Below are 19621 nucleotides of genomic sequence, written 5' to 3'. Positions count from 1 at the left end.
GTATGATTCTGGCAAATTTACTCTGTCTCTTCTTCAAAATTTTGATATTCTTTATTTAGAATACAGAACTGAAGACAGTTGAAGTCTAACTAACAATTTGGAATACATTTCATCCATTAAAGTAGCTGCGGAACTGGCATTTTGTTTTAAACAGCTCTATCAACTTTATATCCCAGGTCACAAACAATAGAAAATCTGCAGCTGCTGGAAATCCAAGCAGTTCTGCTGAAGAGTTTTGGCCCGAAATGTCGACTGTACTTTTTTCTATAGATGCTGCCTGGCCTGCTGAGTACCTTCAGCATTTTGTGTGTGTTGCTTACATCCCAGGTCTCTGTTTTAATTCTCTTTTCAATAGCACCCTGTAATTCATATTGCCACTTCTCTTTTTCCATCTACAACCTAGTTCTTCACACTTCTGTGCATGAAATTTATTTGCCATTGTTTGCCCATTTCATGTCTATTTATATAGCATAGTTTTAAACTATGAATTTTATATTGAAGTGGAAGTCATTGATCTATGTGCAAATTAGCAGTAGTCCTCAAACCAATCCTAGAGAATAGTACTCTTTAAGAAAAGAAAAATAAGTATCATATTTCATGTCAGGAAACGTAGAGGAAGCTTGACCCAAATGCAGAACAGTGGAGATGTGTTAGCAGTGACCGATAACTTTAATAATAAACTGCAAAATAAAAGGCCACAGTGGGGAGGGGTGGGAGGGGGACACAAAACAAGAGAAAACAGATACTAAGTGACCAGGCAACAATGTAACTGGTTGATACAGGCTGGTTCAATAAGTGAACAATGGGTGAGAGGTGGGTTTAAATAGGCTGCAGGTGTTGAGTTGGAAACGAGTGGCAGGTGCCTCCTGGTAGCTGGGTGGAGACTGGGAGGAACCTGCCTGTTTAGGCCTGACAGATACAACTTCATAGCAATCTGATCTTGGGTTCAGCTTCACATTCTTGATGTTCTCCATAACACTTGAATCTTTTGCAAACCAAAAATTTGTCTGTCTTACACTTAAATGTTCATTTCCTTTGCCTGGGACAGAAAATTCCAAAGATTCACAGCTCCTTGAGGCAACAAATTCCTTCTCATCTTCACTGTTAGTGGATAACTTTAATCATGCCATCTTGTTCTAGATTACACACTTCTGGACTCTTTCTATCTAGCAAATGCCCTCAGAAACTTCTATGCTTCAATAAGATCACCGCTCATTCTTCTAAACTTCAGTGAGATCCACTTTGCTTCACTTTTCTCTGTACACAATCCCTTCATCTCAGAATCAACCAGATGAACCTCTCTGAACTGCTTCTAATGCCATAGTACTCCTTTCCCAACATCATACAGATTGTTCCAGTTTTGTCCCACCAACACTCTGAAAGACCTCCCTAATTTAATACACTATGCCTTCCAATATGAATCAGAAGCAGATTTAATATCACTGGCACATGTCATGAAATTTGTTAACTTTACTGCGGCAATACAATTAAAAACATGAGAAATATAGAGGAAAAGACTGTTACATTAAGTATATATATATGTCTATTAAATGGATAAATTAAAATAAGTAGTGCAAAATAACAGAAATAAAAAGTAGAGAGGTAGTGTTCAATATCCATTCAGAAATCTGATGGCAGAGGGGAAGAAGCTGTTCCTGTATAGCTGAGTGTGTACCTTTAGGCTCCTGTACCTCCGTTTCCCCCCATCCCCACTCCAAACCAGATGGTAATGCAACCAGTCAGAATATTCTCCATGGTACATGTGCAGAAGTTTTCAGGTGTTTTAGGTGACAAACCAAATCTCATCAAACTCCTAACAAAATATAGCCGCTGTCTTGCCTTCTTTATAGCTGCCTCAATACGTAGCATCCAGGTTAGGTCCTCAAGAGACATTGACACCCAGGAACTTGAAATTGCTCACTCTTTCCAGCTCTGATCCCTCCATGAGGATTGGTGCATGTTCCCTCGTCTTCCCCTTCCTGAAGCCCACAATCAGCTCTTTGGTTTTGCTGTCGTTGAGTGCCAGGTTGTTGCTGTGACACCACTCAACTAACTGGTATATCCCCCTCCTGTACGCCCTTTTGTCACCATCTGAAATTCTGCCAACAATGGTTGTATCGCCAGCAAATATAGAGAAGCTATTAAAGGAATTTCAGTGTTCCATTTGCTTTCATAATTACCTGCTTTAACTGCATGCTAACATTTTATTTTATGTTTTTATTTTATGTTCGGGGCATCCAGATTACTTTGCAGATCAGCATTCTCTGATTTTTCTCTATCTAGACAATATTTGGCTTTTTCTTTCTTCCTAGTAAAGTAGATTACCTCACATTTCTCTGCTTTATGCGCCAATTACTAGTTTTCTGCTCATTACACTAAATCTAACAATACAATATTGCTCCTCTTGCTGCACTCAGGATTTTCATTCTCACTTCTGTTTGCAAATGTGGCTCCGATCTTTATCTAAATCATTAATCTTAATTGTAAGTGGATGAGACCTCTGCACTGATCACTGTGGTATCTCGTTAGTAACAATTTGCCAACCTGAAAAGAATCCATTTATCCTGTCTCTGTTTTCCATTAGTTATCTAATCTTCCACTGAGAAAAATACTTATTACCCCCAATACCACAAGCTCCTACAAAATGCTGAAGGAACTCAGCAGACCTCAACAGGATTCAACATGTCGACTGTTCATTCATTTCCATAGATGCTGCCTGAGCCCACTGGGTTCCTCCAGCATTCTGTGTGTGTGTTGCTTTGGATTTCCAACATCTGCAAAATCTCGTGTGTTTGTGGTGCCACAAGCTCCTACTTTATATTGTAACCTTTTACAATGGCAACCTATCAAATACCCTTAGAAATATATATATCATATCTACTACTTCCACAACATCATTACATCGTAAAGAACTTGAATAAACTTATGACTATTTCTCTAAACCAATGACTCTGGTTGCATTTTGATTTATTAGAAAATTACTACATTTATAAGTAGGAGGACAACCTCCTTAGTAATGCATTCCAGCGATTTCCCAATCACAGACATTGGGATAACTGGCCTGAAATTTCCTTCTTTCAAATGGAGGCATAATATTTGTCAGTTTTCAACCTGTTGGGATCTTTCCAGAACCATTGGAATTTTGGAAGATCCAACTGATGTAAACACTACTTGCGTAGCCACTATTTTCCAGACTCTAGGAAGCAAGCCAAAAAGTCCGGAGGTTTGTTAGCCTATAGCCCAGTACGTTTTCTCCAGTGATTACTGTTTGAAGTCCATTTCTCCATGACCTTCTACAATTCCTGGAATGCCTTTAATGTCTCTCGATGTGAAAATGTTTTCAAAGTATTAGTTCAAAACCACTTCCATATTTCCCTTCAGTAATTCCCCAGTGTCATCTTTTTTTGGCACTGATATTCACTTTAGGTTCTCTCTCTGTCATCTTACTTGCTTGTATTGCTTGCTCGTTCACTTTAATCATCTTTTCTATTCAGCATCAGGTTTAATATCACTGGCGTACATCATGAAATTTGTTGTTATGTCACAGCAGTACATTGCAATACATAATAATAAAAATTATAAATTACTGTGCATGTGCGTGTGTTAAAAAAATAGTGCAAAAAGAGAGAAAAATAATGAGGTAGTGTTAATGGTTTTATTGTCCATTCAGAAACCTGATGGCAGAGGGGAAGAAGCTGTTCCTGAATCGAGCATGTGCCTTCAGGCTCCTGTACCTCCTCCTTGATGTGGCAATGTGAGGAAGGCACGTCCTGGGTGTTGGGGGTCCTTCATGATGGATGTCCTCTTTTTCAGGCATCGCTGCATGAAGATGTCCTGGATGCTGCGGAGGCCAGTGCCCATGATGGAGCAGACTGAGTTCACAACTTTCTGCAGCTTACTTCGATCCTGTGCAGCGCCCACTCCGCCGCTTATCAGACGGTGATGCAACCTGTTTGAATGCTTTCCATAGTAAAGTACATATGTTGAAATTTGTGAGTGTCTTTGGTGAAGCCCTCTTTATTCTGAAAGATAAACCTTTACCATTATGCTCTGATTTCATTACAGTTACCATCCTTTTCGTCTCATGGCTTTAACTTTGCTAACCAGTCCGTTTTGTGAAACCGAATCAAGTTGTTTTTTTGATATTTGGTATACATAATGTTAACACCTGGGTGGAGGGGTGGGGATGCGTCTCTACCAAAGGAGATGCAAGGTGCTCCTTTCCTCCAGTAGCCTGCAGGTCACCCTTGGACAAGGTGTAGCACCTGCTTAGCCTCTCTCCCCACCCTGATCAGCGTCAGGTGAAGCCATGAGGGCAGGTGGTGGATGGTTGCAGAAGCAGCTGGTGCATATCACAAATCCTGGTTACACAACCACTGACGCCAGGCAGACAACCTCTGAAGAGTGTTGATAATGGCTGGGGTCACCTGTCTTGAAGAATCACTTCTGTAGAAAAATCTGCCAAGAGCAATCATGGTCATAGAAAGACCATGATGGGCCACATCATATGACACAGCACATAACATAGAAACATAGAAAATAGGTGCGGGAGTAGGCCATTCGGCCCTTCGAGCCTGCACCGCCATTCAGTATAATCATGGCTGATCATCCAACTCAGAACCCCGCCCCAGCCTTCCCTCCATACCCCCTGATCCCCATAGCCACAAGGGCCATATCTAACTCCCTCTTAAATATAGCCAATGAACTGGCCTCAACTGTTTCCTGTGGCAGAGAATTCCAAAGATTCACCACTCTCTGTGTGAAGAAGTTTTTCCTAATCTCAGTGCTAAAAGGCTTCCCCTTTATCCTCAAACTGTGATCCCTCGTTCTGGACTTGGCCAACATCGGGAACAATCTTCCTGCATCCAGCCTGTCCAATCCCTTTAGGATTTTACACTTTTCAATCAGATCCCCCCTCAATCTTCTAAATTCCAACGAGTACAAGCCTAGTTCATCCAGTCTTTCTTCATATGAAAGTTCTGCCATCCCAGGAATCAATCTGGTGAACCTTCTTTGTACTCCCTCTATGGCAAGGATGTCTTTCCTCAGATTAGGGGACCAAAACTGCACACAATACTCCAGGTGTGGTCTCACCAAGGCCTTGTACAACTGCAGTAGTACCTCCCTGCTCCTGTACTCGAATCCTCTCACTATAAATGCCAGTATACCATTCGCCTTTTTCACCGCCTGCTGTACCTGCATGCCCACTTTCAATGACTTGTGTATAATGACACCCAGGTCTCAATGCACCTCCCCTTTTCCTAATCGGCCACCATTCAGATAATAATCTGTTTTCCTATTTTTGCCACCAAAGTGGATAACTTCACATTTATCAACATTAAATTGCATCTGCCATGAATTTGCCCACTCACCCAACCTATCCAAGTCACCCTGCATCCTCTTAGCATCCTCCTCACAGCTAACGCTGCCGCCCAGCTTCGTGTCATCCGCAAACTTGGAGATGCTGCATTTAATTCCCTCATCCAAGTCATTAATATATATTGTAAACAACTGGGGTCCCAGCACTGAGCCTTGCGGTACCCCACTAGTCACTGCCTGCCATTCTGAAAAGGTCCCGTTTATTCCCACTCTTTGCTTCCTGTCTGCTAACCAATTCTCTATCCACATCAATACCTTACCCCCAATACTGTGTGCTTTAAGTTTGCACACTAATCTCCTGTGTGGGACCTTGTCAAAAGCCTTTTGAAAATCCAAATATACCACATCCACTGGTTCTCCCCTATCCACTCTACTAGTTACATCCTCAAAAAATTCTATGAGATTCGTCAGACATGATTTTCCTTTCACAAATCCATGCTGACTTTGTCCGATCATTTCACCGCTTTCCAAATGTGCTGTTATCACATCTTTGATAACTGACTCCGGCAGTTTCCCCACCACCGATGTTAGGCTAACTGGTCCATAATTCCCCGGTTTCTCTCTCCCTCCTTTTTTAAAAAGTGGGTTTACATTAGCCACCCTCCAATCCTCAGGAACTAGTCCAGAATCTAACGAGTTTTGAAAAATTATCACTAATGCATCCACTATTTCTTGGGCTACTTCCTTAAGCACTCTGGAATGCAGACCATCTGACCCTGGGGATTTATCTGCCTTTAATCCCTTCAATTTACCTAACACCACTTCCCTACTAACATGTATTTCGCTCAGTTCCTCCATCTCACTGGACCCTCTGTCCCTTACTATTTCTGGAAGATTATTTATGTCCTCCTTAGTGAAGACAGAACCAAAGTAATTATTCAATTGGTCTGCCATGTTCTTGCTCCCCATAATCAATTCACCTGTTTCTGTCTGTAGGGGACCTACATTTGTCTTTACCAGTCTTTTCCTTTTTACATATCTACAAAAGCTTTTACAGTCAGTTTTTATGTTCCCTGCCAGTTTTCTCTTATAATCTTTTTTCCCCTTCCTAATTAAGCCCTTTGTCCTCCTCTGCCGAACTCTGAATTTCTCCCAGTCCTCAGGTGAGCCACTTTTTCTGGCTAATTTGTATGCTGCTTCTTTGGAATTGATACTATCCCTAATTTCTCTTGTCAGCCACAGGTGCACTACCTTCCTTGATTTATTCTTTTGCCAAACTGGGATGAACAATTGTTGTAGTTCATCCATGCAATCTTTAAATGCTTGCCATTGCATATCCACCGTCAATCCTTTAATTGTTATTTGCCAGTCTATCTCAGCTAATTCACAACTCATACCTTCAAAGTTACCCCTCTTTAAGTTCAGAACCTTTGTTTCTGAATTAACTATGTCACTCTCCATCTTAATGAAGAATTCCACCATATTATGGTCACTCTTACCCAAGGGGCCTCTCACGACAAGATTGCTAATTAGCCCTTCCTCATTGCTCAAAACCCAGTCTAGAATAGCCTGCTCTCTAGTTGGTTCCTTGACATGTTGGTTCAAAAAACCATCCCGCATACATTCCAAGAAATCCTCTTCCTCAGCACCTTTACCAATTTGGTTCACCCAATCTACATGTAAGTTGAAGTCACCCATTATAACTGCTGTTCCTTTATTGCACACATTTCTAATTTCCTGTTTAATACCATCTCCGACCTCACTACTACTGTTAGGTGGCCTGTACACAACTCCCACCAGCGTTTTCTGCCCCTTAGTGTTATGCAGCTCTACCCATATCGATTCCACATCTTCCCGGCTTATGTCCTTCCTTTCTATTGCGTTAATCTCATCATTAACCAGTAACGCCACCCCACCTCCTTTTCTTTCATGTCTATCCCTCCTGAATATTGAATATCCCTGAACGTTGAGCTCCCATCCCTGGTCACCCTGGAGCCATGTCTCTGTGATCCCAACTATATCATAATCATTAATAACAATCTGCACTTTCAATTCATCCACCTTGTTACGAATGAATGAATGCCAACATCGGCAACCTCACTGGCCTTTCCTATTGCTTGGTAAAATAACTGAAACATCAGCTTTACAGGAAGTATCATTAGTATATCAATGGAGTCTTTCATTCTTTTGCAAAAGCTAGTGCCAACTTGCTCTGGATTATTGATCTCAAATTCCCCATCTCTAACAGTGGACTGGCTAGATTGCAATAACACCATTAATATTCCTTTTTGTTGAAACATCATACATGGTACAGCAGTAATGCACCAATCATTGTCATAGAGTTGTACCTTTGGAAACAGAACTTTAAACTCATTGAGTCTGCATTGACCATCAAACACCCCTTTTACACTAACCCTAGAGTAATCCTATTAATTTTCTGCATACTTCCATCTACTTCCAACAATATTTCACCACACACTTCACAATTAGGGACAACTTAAAGGTGTCCAGTAGTTCCTTAAGGCTTTCATAGCTGGGGGTGGTAATGGTGATAAGCTTCCTCAATATTTAAATGCTCCCAATGGCGTGCATCTCAAATAGCTCCTGGCCTTCACGCATGGTTTAGCTACTAAGTCCTGCAGAACCATTTCTACTGACAGAAGGAGGGGCAGAGGTGTCTAAATGGCACCTTAAAACTAGCAGCTTCAGCAGGTGGGGCTTGTCGGCCATGGTTGGCAGCTTATCTAGGAGAAGAAAACTCTGATCTCAAACCTCTGTTGCCTTGTGGTTATACCCATTCATGGGGAAGGCTTTAGGAGTAAACCCTGAGGGAAAAATCCAGAGCTGGAGTCCCTGAGACAGTCCTACGTTGAGGTCAATGTTGACTGGCAACTCCTGCAATGCTGCTGGTGCCAAACTGTATCAGTCTCTGCCGTTCCTTTGGATTCATCAGATGTGTGGAGAAAGCGAGCTTGCTACATGGGCAACAGCTTGCTCTCCATATCGTATTGCACAAGGTTGTATATTTAGACTCGCAAACACGAGGAAATCTGCAGATGCTGGAATTTCAAGCAACACACTTAAAAGTTGCTGGTGAACGCAACGGGCCAGGCAGCATCTCTAGGAAGAGATACAGTTGACGTTTCAGGCCGAGACCCTTTGTCAGGACTAACTGAGAGAAGAGATAGTAAGAGATTTGAAAGTGGGAGGGGGAGATCCAAAATGATAGGAGAAGATGGGAGGGGGAGGGATGGAGCTAAGAGCAGGACAGTTGATTGGCAAAAGGGATATGAGAGGATCATGGGATGGGAGGCCTAGGGAGAAAGAAAGCGGGGGGGGGGAGCCCAGAGGATGAGCAAGGATTATAGTGAGAGGGACAGAGGGAGAAAAAGAGAGAGAAAAAAAATAATATAGATATATAATAATAATAATAATAAATAAATAACGGATGGGGTACGAAGGGGAGGTGGGGCATTAATGGAAGTTAGAGAAGCCAATGTTCATGCCATCAGGTTTGGAGGCTACCCAGACGGAATATAAGGTGTTGTTCCTCCAACCTGAGTGTGGCTTCATCTTTACAGTAGAGGAGGCCATGGATAGACATATCAGAATGGGAATGGGATGTGGAATTAAAATGTGTGACCTCTGGGAGATCCTGCTTTCTCTGGCAGTCAGAGGGTAGGTGCTCAGTGAAACGATCTCCCAGTCTGCGTCGGGTCTCGTCAATATATATAGAAGGCCACATCGGGAGCACCGGACGCAGTATATCACCCCAGCCGACTCACAGGTGAAGTGTCGCCTCACCTGGAAGGACTGTCTGGGTCCCTGAATGGTGGTGAGGGAGGAGGTGTAAGGGCATGTGTAGCACTTGTTCCGCTTACAAGGATAGGTGCTGGGAGGGAGATTGGTGGGAAGGGATGGGGGGGATGAATGGACAAGGGAGTCGCGTAGGGAGCGATCCCTGTGGAAAGCGGGGGGGGGGGGGAGGGAAAGATGTGCTTAGTGGTGGGATCCCATTGGAGGTGGCAGAATTTACGGAGAATTATATGTTGGATCCGAAGGCTGGTGGGGTGGTAGGTGAGGACAAGGGGAACCCTATTCCTAATGGAGTGGTGGGAGGATGGAGTGAGACCAGATGTGCGTGAAATGGAGGAGATGCGTTTGAGGGCGGGAGGATGGGGTGAGAGTGGAGTTCCCTTCCTCCACCATCAACTCTGCTCCACCTCCCCTTCATACCCCATAATTTTTTTTCTCTCTCTCTTTTTCTCCCTTTGTCCCTCTCTCTGTACTCCCCCTTTCTTTCTCCCTAGGCCTCCCGTCTAGGATTCCCCCCTCCCCCTTTCTTTCTCCCTAGGCCTCCCGTCCCATGATCCGTTCATATCCCTTTTGCCAATCAACTTTCCAGCTCTTGGCTTCATCCCTTCCCCCTCCTGTCTTCTCCTATCATTTTGGATCTCCCCCTCCCCCTCCCACTTTCAAATCTCTTACAGTTAGTCCTGACGAAGGGTCTCAGCCCGAAACGTCAATTGTACCTCTTCCTAGAGATGCTGCCAGGCCTGCTGTGTTCACCAGCAACTTTTAAGTGTGTTGCGTATTTAGACCAGCTGGGACACAACATCCATGGTCAACTCTGACCAACGGAGGCCTCTCTCTAAGAGTGTCTAGTTAACCCACCATCCTGTGCATGTTTGCAACGTGTGGGCGAAGAGGGAAGGATTTAAGAATCTGGGAAAAGCCCACGTGGTTACAGAGAGAATCAGTAAGCTCCACTGGACAGCACCAGAGGTCAGGATAGAGCGCAAATGGTTCGGGTGTGAGTCACCAGTAGCCCCGCTACTGCGCTGCTCGCGTAGGACTTTAATCTATATACAGACTGGGCAAATCTAATTTGTACTCCTACCAATAATAATAATAACAGCTGTATTTATAGCACCTTTCATACCTTAAGATGCCAGCTCAAAGTGCTTTACATAGATTGTAAAGATAGTTCAATATAGTCATAAAAATACAAGACAATTAAAAATCATAGGACAAGCATTATATAGAATAACATGTAAACCAATAGATGAAATTATATAAATGCAATCAACATCAACAGGTACAAAGTAATCTTATAAGCAGGCCTAATTAAAACCAGTTTTTTTTAGACAAAACAAACGGAGGTTGAATTCCTGTACGATATCAGAGCTGGAGTTTTAGAATATTATGACTGAGGAACAATCTCCATAAATAATGAAAAAAAAGGAAGGTTTGAGTAATAATCTTGTTGCCCAGGAAAGAGCAACTAAAATATGAAATAAGAGCTTTTGATCTAAGCAAAGGAATCTATGATGATATGAAGGGCAGGTTGGCAGTGGGAAACTGCATTGAAGGGTAGGTACAACTGGGGCAGGCAATGAAAAATTTGAAGAAATAATACATGATTTGCATTTGTTCAATATTCATAAACAACTGAATGACAAGAGCAGAAAGTGGAGTGGTCAAGAAGAGAAGAAATTGAAGACAGCATTAAGTCTAAGAAAAATACTTATAAAACTGCCAAAAAGAGCAGCAAGGGCGAGGATTAGAACATTTTAGGATTTAGGAAAGAACATGGTAAGGAGAAAAATATTCATAGTTCACAAAGTAAATTTTATTATTAAAGTACATATATGTCACCACATACAACCTTGAGTTTCATTTTTTGTGGCCATACACAATAAATCCACAGAGTAATAACCATAGCAGTATCTATCAAAGACCACACCAACAGGGTGCTCATCCAGTATGCAAAAGACAACAAACTATGCAAATACAAAAGGAAAGAAATAATAATAATGAATAAGCAAAAAATATCAGGACCATGAGATGAAGAGTCCTTGAAAGCGAGTCCATAAATTGTGGGAATATTTCAGTGATGGGGGTAAGTGAAGTTGAGTGAAGTTATCCCCTCTGGTTGAAGTGCTTGATGGTTGAGGGGTAATAACTGTTCCTGAACCTGCTGGTGTGGGTCCTGAGTCTCCTGTGCCTTCCTGAAGGCAGCAACGAGAAGAGAGCATGTCCCTGATGATGGATACCATTTCGTGTAGATGTGCTCAGTGGTGGGAAGGACTTTACCTTGGGGAACAGGGTCATATCCACTATTTTATGGGGGATTTTCCATTTAAGGGCATTGCTGCTTCCACACAAAGCTGTGATGTGGCCAGTCAATATACTCTCTACTATAGAAGATTGTCAAAGTTTTAGATGTCATGCCCAACCTTTGCAAACTCATAGAGTGGCTGCTGTACTTTCTTCATAATTGCACTCACATGCTGGGCCCCGGGCACATCCTCTGAACCGAGGAATTTAAAGTTGCTGACCCTCTCCACCTTTGATCCTCTGAAGAGGACTGGCTCATAGACCTCTGGTTTCCTCCTCCTGAAGTCAGTAATCAGCTCCTGGGTCTTGCAGACATTGAGTGACAGGTTGTTGCTGTGGCACCACTCAGCCAGATTTTCAATCTCCCTTCTATCTGCTGATTCATCTGTGGCCTACAAAAGTAGTGTTGTCAGCAAACTTGAATATGGCATTGGAGCCGTGCTTAGCCACACAGTCATAAGTGTAAAGTGAATAGAGCAGGAGGCGAAGCTCACAGGCTTGTGGTGCACCTGTGCTGATGGAGATCGTGGAGATGTTGTTACTAATCCAAACTGACAGGTGAGGAAACCCGAGGATCCAATTGCACAAGGAGGTATTGAGGCCAAGGACTTGCAGCTGATTGATTAGTTTTGAGAGAATAACTGTTTTGAATACCGAACTGTAGTCGATAAAGAGCATCCTGAGGTATGAATCTTTACTGTCCAGATGTTTCAGGTTTGAGTGAAAAGCCAATGAGATGGTATCTGCTGTCGACCTGTTGCTCTTGTTGGTAAATTGGAGCAGATCTAATTGAGACAAAACAGGAGAAAATTTTAAAAAAAGACAATAACAGTTTTGGTACACATGTAAAAAGGAAAAGACTGGCGAGGGGGAAAGACAGAAGGGGGGAGCGAATGCGGAGGGAGAGAGTGGGGGTGCCAGAGGGAGAGAGAGGGGTGCCGGAGAGAGAGAGAGAGAGAGATGTCAGAGGGAGAGAGAGGGGTGTCAAAGAGAGGGGGGGTGTCGGAGAGAGAGAGAGAGAGAGAGAGTGCGTGTCGGAGAGAGGGGGTTGTCGGAGAGAGAGAGAGAGGGAGGTGTCGGAGAGAGAGAGAGAGAGAGAGAGTCAGAGAGAGAGAGAGTGTCAGAGAGAGAGAAGTGGGGTGTCGGAGAGAGAGCGAGGTGTCAGAGGGAGAGAGAGAGAGGGGTGTCGGAGGGAGAGAGATGGGTGTCAGAGAGAGAGAGAGGGGTTTCGGGGAGGGAGGGAGAGAGGGGTGTCGGGGAGGGAGGGAGAGAGAGAGGGGGGTGTCAGAGGGAGAGAGAGGGGTGTCAGAGGGAGAGAGAGGGTGTCAGAGAGAGAGAGAGAAAGAGAGAGAGAGAGAGAGTGTGTATCAGAGAGAGGGTCGGAGAGAGAGAGAGTGTGTGTGTGTCGGAGAGAGGGGGTGTCGGAGAGAGAGAGGGGGTGTCGGAGGGAGAGAGAAAGTGGTGTCGGGGAGGGAGGGAGGGAGTGGTGTCAGAGAGAGAGAGAGGGGTTGTCGGAGAGAGAGAGAGAGAGAGAGAGGTGTTGGAGAGGGGGGTGTCAGAGGGAGAGAGAAGTGGGTGTCGGAGAGAGAGAGAGAGGGGTGTCGGAGGGAGAGAGGGGGGTGTCGGAGGGAGAGAGGGGGGTGTTGGAGGGAGAGGGGGTGTGTCGGAGGGAGAGGGGGGTTGTCGGAGAGAGAGAGAGAGAGGTGTCAGAGGGAGAGAGAGAGTGTGTGTCGGAGAGAGGGGGGAGTCAGAGAGAGAGAGAGAGAGAGAGAGAGAGTGTCAGAGAGAGAGAGAGCGTGTCAGAGAGAGAGAGAGCATGTCGGAGAGAGGGGGTGTCGGAGACAGAGAGAGAGGTGGTGTCGGAGAGTGGGAGAGAGTGCGTGTCGGAGGGAGGGGGGATGTCGGAGGGAGAAGAGGGGGTGTCGGAGGGAGAGAGAGGGGGGTGTCGGAAGGAGAGAGAGGGGGTGTCGGAGAGAGAGGGGGGTGTCGGAGGGAGAGGAGGGGTGTCGGAGGGAGAGAGAGGGGGTGTCGGAGGGAGAGAGAGGGGGTGTCGGAGGGAGAGAGAGGGGGGTGTCGGAGGGAGAGAGAGGGGGGTGTCGGAAGGAGAGAGAGGGGGTGTCGGAGAGAGAGGGGGGTGTCGGAGAGAGAGAGGGTGTCGGAGGGAGAGAGAGAGAGGGGTGCGGAGGGAGAGAGAGAAGGGGGTGTCGGAGAGAGAGAGGGAGGGGTGTCGGACGGAGAGAGGGGGGTGTCAGAGGGAGAGAGGGGGGTGTCGGAGGGAGAGAGAGAGAGGGGTGTCAGAGGGAGAGAGAGAGAGAGAGAGAGTGTCAGAGAGAGAGAGCGTGTCGGAGAGAGGGGGTGTCGGAGACAGAGAGAGAGGTGGTGTCGGAGAGAGAGAGAGAGTGCGTGTCGGAGGGAGGGGGTGTTGGAGGGAGAGGAGGGGTGTCGGAGGGAGAGAGAGGGGGTGTCGGAGGGAGAGAGAGGGGGGTGTCGGAGGGAGAGAGAGGGGGGTGTTGGAAGGAGAGAGAGGGGGTGTTGGAAGGAGAGAGAGGGGGTGTCGGAGAGAGAGGGGGGGTGTCGGAGAGAGAGAGGGGTGTCGGAGGGGGAGAGAGAGAGAGAGAGAGAGAGAGAGGGGTGTCAGAGGGAGAGAGAGAGAGGGGTGTCGGAGGGAGAGAGAGAGAGGGGTGTCAGAGGGAGAGAGAGGGGTGTCGGGGAAGGAGGGAGAGAGGTGTGTCAGAGAGAGAGAGGGGTGTCGGAGGGAGAGAGAGAGAGGGGTGTCAGAGGGAGAGAGAGAGAGAGGGATGTCGGGGAAGGAGGGAGAGAGGGGTGTCAGAGAGAGAGAGGGGGTGTCGGAGGGAGAGAGAGAGAGGGGTGTCAGAGGGAGAGAGAGAGAGAGAGAGAGCATGTCGGAGAGAGGGGGTGTCGGAGACAGAGAGAGGGGGTGTCGGAGACAGAGAGAGAGGTGGTGTCGGAGAGAGAGAGAGAGTGCGTGTCAGAGGGAGGGGGTGTCGGAGGGAGAGAGAGGGGGTGTCGGAGGGAGAGAGAGGGGGGTGTCGGAAGGAGAGGGGGGGTGTCGGAGAGAGAGGGGGGGTGTCGGAGGGAGAGGAGGGGTGTCGGAGGGAGAGAGAGGGGGTGTCGGAAGGAGAGAGAGGGGGTGTCGGAGAGAGAGGGGGGTTGTCGGAGAGAGAGAGGGGTGTCGGAGGGAGAGAGAGAGAGGGGTGTCAGAGGGAGAGAGAGAGAGGGGTGTCAGAGGGAAAGAGAGAGAGGGGTGTTGGAGGGAGAGAGAGAGAGAGGGGTGTCAGAGGGAGAGAGAGAGAGACGGTGTCAGAGGAAGAGAGAGAAAGAGGGGTGTCGGGGAAGGAGGGAGAGAGGGGTGTCGGAGAGAGAGAGGGGTGTCGGAGAGAGAGAGAGAGAGGGGTGTCGGAGGGAGAGAGAGAGGGTGTCAGAGAGAGAGAGGGGTGTCAGAGAGAGAGAGAGAGGGGTGTCAGAGGGAGAGAGAGAGAGAGAGAGAGGGGTGTCAGAGGGAGAGAGAGAGAGGGATGTCGGAGGGAGAGAGAGAGAGGTGTGTCAGAGGGAGAGAGAGGGGTGTCGAGGAAGGAGGGAGAGAGGGGTATCAGAGAGAGAGAGGGGGTGTCGGAGGGAGAGAGAGAGAGGGGTGTCAGAGGGAGAGAGAGAGAGAGAGAGAGAGAGAGAGAGCATGTCGGAGAGAGGGGGTGTCGGAGACAGAGAGAGAGGGTGTCGGAGACAGAGAGAGAGGTGGTGTCGGAGAGAGAGAGAGAGTGCGTGTCGGAGGGAGGGGGGTGTCGGAGGGAGAGGAGCGGGTGTCGGAGGGAGAGAGAGGGGGTGTCAGAGGGAGAGAGAGGGGGGGTGTCGGAAGGAGAGAGGGGGGTGTCAGAGGGAGAGAGAGAGAGAGAGGGATGTCGGAGGGAGAGAGAGAGAGGTGTGTCAGAGGGAGAGAGAGGGGTGTCGGGGAAGGAGGGAGAGAGGTGTTTCAGAGAGAGAGAGGGGGTGTCGGAGGGAGAGAGAGAGGGGTGTCAGAGGGAGAGAGAGAGAGAGGGGTGTCCGGGAAGGAGGGAGAGAGGGGTGTCAGAGAGAGAGAGGGGGCGTCGGAGGGAGAGAGAGAGAGGGGTGTCAGAGGGGGAGAGGGGGAGAGAGGGAGAGAGAGAGAGAGCACGCATGTCGGAGAGAGGGTGTGTCGGAGACAGAGAGAGGGGGTGTCGGAGGCAGAGAGAGAGGTGGTGTCGGAGAGAGAGAGAGCGTGCGTGTCGGAGGGAGGGGGGTGTCGGAGGGAGAGGAGGGGGTGTCGGAGGGAGAGAGAAGGGGTATCGGAAGGAGAGAGGGGGGTGTCGGAGAGAGAGGGGGGGTGTCGGAGGGAGAGGACGGGTGTCGGAGGGAGAGAGAGGGGGTGTCGGAGGGAGAGAGAGGGGGTGTCGGAGAGAGGGGGGTGTCGGAGAGAGAGAGGGGTGTCAGAGAGAGAGAGAGAGAGAGGGGTGTCAGAGGGAGAGAGAGAGAGGGGTGTCAGAGGGAGAGAGAGAGAGGGGTGTCAGAGGGAGAGAGAGAGAGAGGGGTGTCAGTGGGAGAGAGAGAGAGAGGGGTGTCAGAGGGAGAGAGAGAAAGAGGGGTGTCGGGGAAGGAGGGAGAGAGGGGTGTCGGAGAGAGAGAGGGGGTGTCGGAGAGAGAGAGAGAGAGGGTGTCAGAGGGAGAGAGAGAGGGAGAGAGAGAGGGAGAGAGAGAGGGGTGTCGGGGAGGGAGGGAGAGAGTGATGTCGGAGAGAGAGAGGGGTGTGTCAGAGAGAGAGAGAGAGAGGGGTGTCAGAGGGAGAGAGAGAAAGGGATGTCGGGGAGGGAGGGAGAGAGGGGTGTCGGGGAGAGAGAGAGAGGGGTGTCAGAGGGAGAGAGAGAGGGGTGTCAGAGGGAGAAAGAGGGGTGTCAGAGGGAGAGAGAGGGGTGTCGGAGAGAGAGAGGGTGTCGGAGAGAGAGAGAGAGAGAGAGAGGGAGAGGGGTATCGGAGAGAGAGAGAGAGTGTGTGTCGGAGAGAGGGGGTGTTGGAGAGAGAGAGAGAGAGAGAGGGGTGTCGGAGGGAGAGAGAAAGGGGTGTTGGGGAGGGAGGGAGAGAGAGAGGGGGTGTCGGGGAGAGAGAGAGAGAGAGAGAGAGAGAGGTGTCAGTGGGAGAGAGAGAGGGGTGTCAGAGGGAGAGAGATGGGTGTCAGAGGGAGAGAGAGGAGTGTCAGAGAGAGAGAGGGTGTCGGAGAGAGAGAGAGAGGGGTGTCAGAGGGAGAGAGGGAGAGAGAGGGGTGTCAGAGGGAGAGAGAGAGAGAGGGGTGTCAGAGGGAGAGAGAGCGAGAGAGAGAGGGGTGTCAGAGGGGGAGAGAGAGAGGGAGGGTGTCAGAGGGAGAGAGAGAGAGGGGTGTCAGAGGGAGAGAGAGAGGGGTGTCAGAGGGAGAGAGAGACAGAGGGGTGTCGGGGAAGGAGGGAGAGAGGGGTGTCGGAGAGAGAGAGGGGGTGTCGGAGGGGGAGAGAGAGAGAGAGAGGTGTGTCAGAGGGAGAGAGAGGGGTGTCGGGGAAGGAGGGAGAGAGGTGTGTCAGAGAGAGAGAGGGGGTGCCGGAGGGAGAGAGAGAGGGGTGTCGGGGAAGGAGGGAGAGAGGGGTGTCAGAGAGAGAGAGGGGGTGTCGGAGGGAGAGAGAGAGGTGGTGTCGGAGAGAGAGAGAGAGAGCGCGTGTCGGAGGGAGGGGGGGTGTCGGAGGGAGAGGAGGGGGTGTCGGAGAGAGAGAGAGGGGGGTGTCGGAAGGAGGGGGGGTGTCGGAGAGAGGGGGGGTGTCAGAGGGAGAGAGAGGGGGTGTCGGAAGGAGAGAGGGGGGTGTCGGAGAGAGAGGGGGGTGTCGGAGGGAGAGAGAGAGAGAGGGGTGTCAGAGGGAGAGAGAGAGGGGTGTCAGAGGGAGAGAGAGAAAGAGGGGTGTCGGGGAAGGAGGGAGAGAGGGGTGTCGGAGAGAGAGAGGGGTGTGTCGGAGAGAGAGAGAGGGGTGTGTCGGAGAGAGAGAGAGGGGTGTCAGAGGGAGAGAGAGAGGGGGTGTCAGAAAGAGAGTGAGAGGAGTGTCAGAGGGAGAGAGAGAAAGGGGTGTCGGGGAGGGAGGGAGAGAGGGGTGTCGGGGAGGGAGGGAGAGAGGGGTGTCAGGGAGAGAGAGAGAGGGGTGTCAGAGGGAGAGAGAGAGGGGTGTCAGAGGGAGAAAGAGGGGTGTCAGAGGGAGAGAGAGGGGTGTCGGAGAGAGAGAGGGGTGTCGGAGGGAGAGAGAAAGGGGTGTTGGGTAGGGAGGGAGAGAGAGAGGGGGGTGTCAGAGAGAGAGAGAGAGAGAGAGAGAGAGAGAGGTGTCAGTGGGAGAGAGAGAGGGGTGTCAGAGGGAGAGAGAGGGGTGTCAGAGGGAGAGAGAGGGGTGTCAGAGGGAGAGAGAGGAGTGTCAGAGGGAGAGAGAGAAAGAGGTGTCGGGGAGGGAGGGAGAGAGGGGTGTCGGGGAGGGAGGGAGAGAGGGGTGTCGGGGAGGGAGGGAGAGAGGGGTGTCAGGGAGAGAGAGAGAGGGGTGTCAGAGGGAGAGAGAGAGGGGTGTCAGAGGGAGAAAGAGGGGTGTCAGAGGGAGAGAGAGGGGTGTCGGAGAGAGAGAGGGGTGTCGGAGGGAGAGAGAAAGGGGTGTTGGGTAGGGAGGGAGAGAGAGAGGGGGGTGTCAGAGAGAGAGAGAGAGGTGTCAGTGGGAGAGAGAGAGGGGTGTCAGAGGGAGAGAGAGGGGTGTCAGAGGGAGAGAGAGGAGTGTCAGAGAGAGAGAGGGTGTCGGAGAGAGAGAGAGGGGGGGTGTCGGAGAGAGAGAGAGAGTGCGTGTCGGAGAGAGGTGTGTCAGAGAGAGGGGGGATGTCGGAGAGAGAGAGAGAGGGTGTCAGAGGGAGAGAGAGAGGGGTGTCGGAGGGAGGGAGGGGGTTTGTCGGGGAGAGGGAGAGGGGGTTGTCGGGAAGAGGGAGAGGGGGTTGTCAGGGAGGGGGAGGGGGGTTTTCGGGGAGGTGGTGGGGGTTGTCAGAGAGTGGGAGAGGGGGGGTGTCAGAGAGGGAGATGGGTGTTGCAGAGAGAGAGGGAATGTCAGGGAGAGGGAAAGGCGGGTGTTGGGGAGGGGGAGAGTGGGGTGTTGGGGAGAGGGAGAGGGGTGTCAGAGAGGGAGAGGGGTGTTGGAGAGAGATGGATGCTTTTTACCGGAAGAAGAAATCAATATTCATGCTATCAGGTTGGAGGCTACCCAAATGGAATACAAGGTGTTGCTCTCCACCCTGAGGGTGATCTCATCTTGGCATTGGCGACTCATTCTGTAGTCATGCTGTGCCATTCACCACAAAAGACTGAATACAAACAAGTACCATTTAGATAATGAAATTGAGGTTCAGGTCTACCCTTCATTGCACCTCAGTAAGGAGCGAACACAAGGTTGAGAAAAATGTTACCAAAAAGCAGGTAATAAAACAGTATACTTGTGAGCCACACTCATGGGTTTGAAGTATAGCTGCCTTTTTTGTGGTTGTTGCACTTTCCTGTTAAGATATTGTTCCTTATTATCTCTGCTGCTCACTCATATAATTAGCGTTATCTCTAAGCAATACAGTTACTTTTATTTTTCACCGTAACCTGCATGCATGACTCCATTTGATTAGTGCTTGAAATGGTTATGACCCAAAGGGTAGTCTTTAGTCTTGCCTTAATATTCTTTTTAAAACCAGTTGTAGAGCTCATGAAAAAAAAAAGAAAAATTAGGCATGTGTTTCAGCTGGACCAGAAATACAACACCAATCCAGTGGTACATGGTCTGTTTTATCCTTGGCAGGTGCAAGCCATGTCAAACCCAGGGGACCACATTTAAATGTGCTGCATTCTCAAGTAGAGAGGGGATGGGTGGGGGGGGGAGACAAAGGATCAAATAATATTCACACAATAGGACTGAATTAGTTAATTGTAAGTGAACATTCAGGAAAGAGAACACCAAGGGGAGGGTTACGATATCCAATGGCTAGATTCTTGGAGGATATTTCACATGACCTCTCACCTCCAGCTCCCACTGTCTGGGCAAATCGTTTTTAATCCACTATATTCTTAAAATCTAAATCCAAAGTGCTCAAACAAAATGGAAAATAAATGTATTTTTTCATCTCTAATGGCCTA

The 19621-nt window shown here is 48.8% G+C and overlaps 1 long non-coding RNA gene across 2 annotated transcripts in view; it reads left to right on the top strand.

Annotated features, from left to right (window-relative positions):
- Nucleotides 1-19621, top strand: part of LOC140195273 (uncharacterized) — an 81503-nt gene that overhangs the window by 37997 nt on the left and 23885 nt on the right. For both annotated transcript variants that reach the window (XR_011885405.1, XR_011885404.1), the window contains one exon: nucleotides 3814-3992. This is a non-coding gene — a long non-coding RNA (uncharacterized lncRNA). The remainder of the gene's footprint in view (nucleotides 1-3813; nucleotides 3993-19621) is intronic.

The sequence above is a fragment of the Mobula birostris genome, chromosome 3 (genome assembly GCF_030028105.1).
Source record: "Mobula birostris isolate sMobBir1 chromosome 3, sMobBir1.hap1, whole genome shotgun sequence".
NCBI lineage: Eukaryota > Metazoa > Chordata > Chondrichthyes > Myliobatiformes > Myliobatidae > Mobula > Mobula birostris.
This window is presented reverse-complemented; position numbering and strand designations above follow the sequence as displayed.